Genomic DNA, 8,393 nt, shown 5'->3' on the forward strand with positions numbered 1-8,393 from the left:
GTGTGTTCATTCAAATATCGTTTTACACTTTCTAAGCCTGCCTCATTAGTAATGACCGTAAAAAGTGACTTTTTACTTCAAAACTGACTAATAAGAAATTGTTAATATCAGATATATACTCATAAGTATTAACAAACAAATCCTGCAGAAAATGTCCAGTATCTCTCAAATATATGCATTAGAGTTTAAAGAAGTTCTGAATGTCTTCTCAATAAATATAGAAATAAGCTCAGTATATCTGACATCCCGAAACAATAGGGCATAGTGGTGGATGTATTGGATCTTTGTGTAGTTTCAAAAGACCATATATAATTGGTATGAGTGGTTTTTCTACTTTAAAATAAGCAAATAATGATTTATCAATAGTTTTGTTAATGAAAAAGACTTCAATCTCAACTTAACAGAAAAAATCATGTTATCAACTCGAGTCCCATGAATTCTATTATAAAAGTTAGTGTCAGCCAATAACAAGTTAATTTCTTTATCATACCATGAAGTATCTAGTATGACAATAGGACCACCTTTGTTGGGCGACTTGATTGTAATATCTTTGTTATTCTGTAATCTATGTAGAGACTCAAATTCATCCTTGGTCAAATTATAATGCTTATATTTATTCCCAGCTGTTATATCAGATTCATCCACCTTGCATAATTCATCAATGCGCAGTTTCTCAAAGGCAGCTACTAATGGATGCAAATTAGGAACAAAGCTGCTTGTTTTTTTTTTTGAAATAATTATATAACACCTTATTTTGTGGTGTCTCATTTATAGCATTTTCTCTAAAATTCAATTTTAACATGAGCTTCCTAATAAATAATTTTAAATTCAAGATAACTTCTGTAAAATTAGCATGTTACATAGGTATAAATGAAAGTCCTTTGGACAATAAATGAAAGTCAGTCTCAGTAAAGTCACAAGAAGATAAATTCCATACTAACTTATGTTGCCATTTGTCCATATTTTCTTCCATAATAGCATTTCTATTGCTTCCCCTTCTGGCTTCCTCTTCAACCGTGGACAGCTTTTCAAGCACTGTCTCCCCCATAACTTTTCCTTGACTTTTATCGGCAAAGGAAAATTTTACTTAGTTTGCACATAAGATACAACTTTTTCATTGAGTTTAACATTATCAGTACTAATGTCGGCACTGTGTACTTGCACTTCAGTGGAAAAAGTTTTTCTCCTAGCTCCTAGATCTTTAGGAAGTGATGTGCCTCTTGTGTCCCCATTTGAATACTGCAAATGTGTTGGTTTCGAAGCAGCAACATGATTGGTAGGAGAGTGTGTCAATCTATTTGTGACAAAAGGAGATTTATTTGAATCTTGTGGTGTATATTCTGTCCTCGGCCATGTAAAAACATTGCCTTTATCAAACTCCGATTGATCTCGTACTAGTTTCTTGACTTTGATCTTAATCAGCTTCCTCTCATATAATTCTATACCATCAAGAATGTTAGGAAGATGTAAATCTAATAATTCAGCATGAAAGCTGTTGTTTAATTCAAGTTGTTGTTCTAAAATATTTCTAGACAATTGCTCAGCTTCTTTCTGTGAAAAATTAATCAAAAGGTGCAGATACTTAAAACTGCTTTCAAGATTTACCTTTTGCCCCTCGATCAGCAAATCCAGATGCAGGTCAGCTTGTGTAGGCATTTTTAAAATGCAAAGTCCTCTCGGGACTATGCCTGACTACAAACAAGCTTGTAGATGGAAAATCTGCATCTGGTGCATTTTTAATTTAAATGAATTAATCTCTAGTCCATGCAATTTAGTCTTTAATAAAACAATGTCTGGATTAGAGTTATCAGCAATATTGCCTACAATTAAATCCGAAAATGGATTTGTCTTGGATTTACTTGCTGTTTCTTCATTCGTGGACTAGAATACTACTAGTGTTTAGTGGTATTTTTTTCCACTACTAAAAAAAAAATAATGTTTATAGCATCATTTAGGCCTGGTGATTTATAAGAAGAGCTTCTTTGACTTTATGTTTTGTATTGAAGCCACCAATTAAAGGGGACATAACTACACTTTCTGAAACATAAATGAAAATTTCCTAAAATTGCAGCAACAAATGCATCTTTAGCTAATGCATTCTTTAAATCCTTGTTTTTATAGTTGTGACATGTTCATAAATACATTTAGCAAACGTTCTAAAAGTTTTGCCCACATAAAAATTAAGAAAAGATTCACAAAATGCAAGATAAAGTACTCTTTGAGTGTAACAAGTACACCTATTTTAGCCCAAATCTGAGTTTTATCATGCTGCAAAATAACAAGTAAACCAAACATCTTTAGGAATTATTCATTTGTCAAGAAGACATAGAGGAAATTTGTTTATATATTTTCAAACAACAATTGGTTTGGACTACACTTGACTAATAATGTTAGTATATGGGATCTTTCTTTCTTGGCTATATCTTTGTTTGTAATAAGCCATGTTACAGCTAGCAAAGTTTATTGAAAGTTTTCATGTTTTAATAACCTTTTTATCAGGGGTAATAGTCATTCTAAACAGTTACAATCTTCTTATAGTCACTTTATTAGAGTTTCAAAGCTTTGTTTGAGACAGGGTGATCTGATAAAAGAACTACAATGTATTTATAATGGTGTATTTTTGCTTCACTATGGTTATATAAAACAATATTACAGGTAGGCTTATCAAAATTATGTGGTACAATGCATAAAAATAACAGATCATCTCATAAACTATCTCACCTAGGATATCATATTCAAAAAGCAGGATTTTTTGCAGGTCAGGTGTTGTATGTTTTAATCTGTAGTTAGGTGTTACTTACATGGCAGGGTCTGGCATTGAAAAGCTGTCAAATTATTGAACCTGGCAGATTTCCTAAATTTAGATTGAAGACAGAGGTAATCCAGACAACTCAAGTAAAGTCTGATATTCCACCTGTGACCCAGAGTTGTTTAAAAAAATAAACCTGCCTTCAGTGTAAAAGATGCATATAAGATGCATTCATTTATAGTCATTTTGTGATGCTGTATATATCTGTTTCTTTAAAGTGTAATTATAATTATACTTTTTATTAATTTTGTCCTTCTCTGTTTCAAGATACTCACTGTATCATAAATGGCTACATATTCTGTGTTACACAACATATTTCTTCTACCACTAAATCTTTTACAGTTAGTTCTGTGGAGTTTTTAATTTTTGAAATGGAAATAATCATACTTTTTGATTGATTCATGTTGTTGATAATTGTGGCAAAGATACATTTTATCAGTAAGAAATCAGTGAACAGTAGGATTAAGGTAATGGATTTGATGGATGGAATACTTATGTATATGTTAGTGGCATACTATACTTACAAATAGATCAAAGCAATTTAGATAACAGGGAGGAACATGTAACTTTATCAATTTACTCCCAACATATATTAATGAGTAGAAATTGCTATTACGTAATGTGCAAGACTTTCTGTTCAGATAAAGTGAGGAAAATTGTCTGCATTACAAATTTAAAATTGCCCACATTGTACCATATTCCCTTTTCCACACAGAGATGTACATAGTATAGTAACAGGGGTATGAGGCAGCTGAGTTCCACCATATGGAGGGGGGGTCCATTACCTTACTTGTGGATGAAGGTTAAATGCTCAAGCATCAGTTGTTCTAGGTTCAGCTTGAAGACAACTGTAGTTTCTCTGCACTGTCAGTGAGTTGTGCCACAAATGATTCTCTTTGTGGGGGGGATTGCCTTCTTTTTTGAGTTGTTGTGATCATATATATATATATATATATATATATATGTGTGTGTGTGTGTGTGTGTGTGTGCATGTGCGTGTGTGTTTGTGTGGGTCCCCTTCACATGGTCGACATTTCAGAATGTTGAAGACCATATGGCCGAGACCATATGATCGACATTTGAAATATTAACCAGATTTCCATCTTCCAGACTGTAGTGCAATCTCAGAGTTGGTATATTTAAGTTCTGGGGGGTGTGGGAGTGTACCCTACTACGGGGGGTGCAGTTGCAGCCTGAAGGTAAGATTTTGTTGTGTTGTTTTTTTTTTTTTTTTGTATGGTTGATATTTCGAATGTCGATCATATGGTCTCGGCCATATGGTTTTCCACATTCTGAAATGTCGGCCATATCAAGTAGACCCATATATGTGTGTGTGTACATATATATATTTATATATATATATATATATATACACACACACATATATATATATATATATATATATATATATATATGTATACATATACATATATATATTTATGTATACATATATATATATATATATATATATATAGATATATATATATACATGTATGTAAATATATATATATATATATATATATATATATATATATATAGGTTCCTTATTATATCAGCAATTACTTAAAATAGTGAACGCTGTTTTATCAACCATTTTAAATCGAAACCTTGAAATCCCGAACATACGTAACAACAATTTTTTTTTCCCAGGGAAAAGAATTCAATGGGACTTTTTCAGGACTTTGGCATTTGCCATTTCCTCCACTGTGATGTGATCTCAGAGTTAATATATTTAAGTGGGGGGGGTGAGGGGGTGAAGCCCTCCACTTTATTTTGTGTTAGTTTTTTTTTTTTTTTTTTTGTATGGAGCAGCAATTTTTTTCCCTGGGAAAAAAATCACTGTTCCATGTGTTTGGCATTTTGCTGTTTCGATTTTTAAGGGTAGATTATACAGTGTTTCCTATTTTAAGTGTTCGCTGTTGCTTCATTCAAAAAGTTTTAAATTGCTAATTTTGTAGAGTTTTAATTGCATTTACTGTTTAGGGCTACACACTCAAGCGCGTTAGCCTTTTCTGTGTTTATTTACTGTATTATTGCATTATTTAGCCTGTTTTATCCAAAAAAACCCTCCAAAAAACAAAAAATACTATCTTGTTTGCTTGTTTCCTGCCTTTCCTAGCTAGTATAGTCCAGATCCCAGGCTTTCCTGGTTTCAGGACTCTCTGTCTTCAGAACTATCCGGACCTTGCTGTGGTAGAGGGAAGTCCTACTGCTTACCAGTGGGAGTGGTGAGCATTGTACTGCCTATCTAACACTAGAGGAGTTGTTTCCAGCTCTGAAACTGTAATTTTATTAGCCATTTTGGGCTGATCTCTATCCCTTTCAACTTTCTGGCTTAAAACATGTGTATTTGTGCATTTTTCACATCGTGCAGCACAGTGGGGCTATGGTTAAACTATTCCAGGTGCCATAATGTCTGCTCTTCAAAATTTCCCTTAGAACTAGCTGGTTTCTCAGTAGTAGCACTAAAATCTGAACCCCTGTGACAAGCACGTGCTCTAGAACCTGCTGGAAAGCACTAGGAAGCCTTAAATTGATACAGGCACTCAACTCTCCTTGTTAATAAGGAGAAATTAATCATAGGTACTAATCGTAAGCCTATAATTGCAAAGTACCTTGCAAAGGTAAGGGAAAACAGCTCTTGTACTTTACAAAAAAGCACCTAAACAGACATGTCCAAGGGTCAGCTTCTGGTGATTTCTTCTGTCCATCTGGTGAAGCTGGGCATACTGGGGTAATGCAGCAACTGCCTCATGTACACAGACAACCCTGTTCCTACCACCCAACACTACAACCTGTGAGAGATGCACTTACATAGCCAAAATGGAAGCAAAGCTCTCTCCAGCCAAGATTGTGCTAGACAGTCAAGAGAAGGTTAACACCTGCACTACACCTCAAGCAACACATAGCCCTTCAAATCCCACACCATCAACAACCACACATGTCAACACTAAACCCACATATGAAGATGCCCTTAACATTAACCTGCCCAAGCAACAAGGACCTCCAAAGCTGAAATGCAAACAAACGCCAGTCACAAACAAAGTGACACATAGCTCAATACACCCGTTTGCCACCCAACAACAGCCCCTAAGGCAAGACAACGTACATAACACTTTAGTCATAGGTGACTCTATAGTCAGGCACACTGATGTCCCACTCACCAGGCTAAGCAAGGAGAAAATTACAGTCAGCTGCCTGTTGGGTGCCATTATCCGCCACATAATGCATGCACTCAAGTCACTCCACAACAAATACAAATATGATTCTGTCATTGTCCACGTTGGAGTGAATGACTTGAGACATACCTCCCTGGACTACATGAAAAGAGACATGGAAGAGCTCTTGGATCATGTGGCCCAGGCAGGTATGATCCTAGCCCTGAGTAGCATCCTGCCTTCGCCCAGAATGATACCACAGTATAAGGACAAAATGATTGACTTCAGCAATTGGCTAAGCTTCTGGTGTCATTCAAAGGGTATCCAGTATCTGTCTGCCTGGGACAACATAATTGACAAACCACGATGCTTTGCCAGAGATGGTCTGCACCTGTCACCCCTGGGATTCAGGTTACTGGTTAAAACTCTTGCCACCCCTATAGTGCCTTTTTTAGGCAAGGTTCAAAGGACAAAACCACCACTGTAACAGATACAAGCATGCAAAATCTGAAGGTAATGCTACTCAATGCTAGAAGTCTAAACCTCAAAATACACTCTCTTGAGGCACTCCTAAAAATTGAGAATATCGATATCTGTGCAGTAACTGAGACCTGGTTCAAGACTCCAGAGAGCACCCCTGCAATACCAGGCTACAACTCTTACCACACCTTTTGGCCACCAAACCAAGACCGAAACACTAAAGGTGGATGAGTATCCATATTCACCAAGGATATTCACACCTCCAGGCTAGATGCCCAACACAATGCATCTGAAATTCTCCAGGTGCAACTAACACTAAGTAAGACTGCAATCCAAATTGTAGCTTGCTACAGATCCCCCACCATGCCCCAAGATTCTCACTACACCTTTCTAAACATACTGGAAAATATTAAGATACAACCAAACACCCTAATACTGGTTGATTTCAACTACTCTGCCATTAACTGGGAAAGCTACTCGGGTACCAACACCTTTTCCCAATGGTTCTTGTAATTCGTAAATTCCAATGCCCTGGATCAGCTAATCCATTGTCCCACCAGGGACTCCAATATCCTAGACCTGGTCATTACCAACATGGGAGATAGATGTTCCACACCAATGGTCACCCCCTCATTGGTCAGGTCTGACCATAAGAAAATCACCTTTGACATCCACATCCTATCCCCACCCCCCAGTAAGGAAACCTCTGTAAAAAACTTCTCCAAAGCCAACTTCATGCTACTTAAGTCAGAAGTGACAAACTTCATGGCATCCATGCAGACAGGCACTGAAAGTTCGACTGCTGAATCTTACACTAAGGCACTGTACGAGCACATCCACTTGTGCATGAATCGTGCCATCCCAAATAGAACCAAGACACTCTCCTCCAAAAAAAGGAAGCCAATCTGGTGGTCCCCTGCCATAAACAAACTATACAACAGAAAGAAGAAACTGTTGCAGAAAAAAGGAAAATCCCAGGATGCAAAAAACTCCCTTACCAACCTCAGTAAGAAGCTGAGATCTCTCATAAAATCCTCCAAAGTTAGTTACGAAAATAAATTGCCAAAGATTCCAGACAACTACAAGGCATTCTATAGTTATGTCAAGAATCTAAATGGCAATGCTCAGATCTTCTCTGAGCTACAACAGAATGACATTAAATATACTGTTCCCAAGGATATTGCCAATATCCTGGCAGTTCAATTTAGTGCCAACTTCATCCCCTTCTCACCCACTAAACAGCCCATCTCAATACCAAAAGATTGCCAAATTCTGGTAATCATGGCCACACAGATAGAAACCGCACTCTCCAAAGCTAAGAATACAGCATCCATGGGACCAGATGACATCCTGGGCTGTGTACTACATGAACTACAAAATGAACTAGCACCTCACTTAAGTGTCATGTTTAATCATAACCTCACCTCAGGCTTCATGCCCACTCAGTGGCGCACATCTATAGTTATCCCTCTCCACAAGGGGGGATCCACCTTGGATCCCAGGAACTACAGTTCCATCAGTCTGATGAGCCTGCTCTGCAAGGGCATAGAATGCATTATCATGGAACTTATAAACAAAGACATTGGCAACCTTCAAACACTGGACCCCACCCAGTTTTGTTTCGTAAAGGGCCGATCTTGTCTCCTGAACCTGATTGACTTCTTCAAATCAGTCTCCAGAGCTGTGGATGAGGGTAAGGTGGTCCACACAGCCTATCTGGACCTTGCCAAGGCCTTTGACACCTTCCCCCACTCTGGAATCATAGATAAACTTACTAAGCTGGGTATAAATCCCTACATCACTCGATGGGTTGCCAACTGGCTTACTGACAGAACCCAGACTGTAAAAGTAGCTGACTCCAAATCCAGCTCCAGACAAGTGACAACTGGAGTATCTCACAGTTCAGTCCTGGGACCGCTCTTGTTTGGCATCTACTTCTCTGAAGT

This window comes from Protopterus annectens, chromosome 5.part0 (assembly GCF_019279795.1).
Source record: "Protopterus annectens isolate FY-2018-M chromosome 5.part0, PAN1.0, whole genome shotgun sequence".
Classification (NCBI taxonomy): domain Eukaryota; kingdom Metazoa; phylum Chordata; order Ceratodontiformes; family Protopteridae; genus Protopterus; species Protopterus annectens.